The sequence below is a fragment of the Chlorocebus sabaeus genome, chromosome 21, assembly GCF_047675955.1.
Source record: "Chlorocebus sabaeus isolate Y175 chromosome 21, mChlSab1.0.hap1, whole genome shotgun sequence".
NCBI classification, from domain to species: Eukaryota; Metazoa; Chordata; class Mammalia; order Primates; family Cercopithecidae; genus Chlorocebus; species Chlorocebus sabaeus.
The window spans coordinates 116,681,977-116,682,372 of NC_132924.1; positions in this window are offsets into that span (position 1 = coordinate 116,681,977).

Genomic DNA, 396 nt, shown 5'->3' on the forward strand with positions numbered 1-396 from the left:
CGGGCGGGCCGGGCGGGGGCGGGGGGCGGGGCCAGTGCCGGGGGCGGAGTCCCGGCCTCACCTGGTTCACCTTCTTAAAGGGACAGCAGGGCAGGAAAGAAACTTGCTAGACCGGTAATCAAATTCAAGAACTGGAGGCGTCTTGACCCTAATGGGACTGCGGGCGCCGCCTAGTAGGTGGGATTAAGAATTGATGAACCTTTTCCCAATTCTAATCCTAAACTCAACCCAGTCTTGATCCAGCTTTTAACCTAATTCTACCTCTGACTTGAATTACACTCCTATATTCCTCTTTCTCTCTTTCCGCAGACCCCAGAGCTGGGTAATAGGACCGGAGAAGGCAGGGGTAAGAGTCACATCTTCACCCTCCAGCAGGGGAGGCTTAGATGACCACAG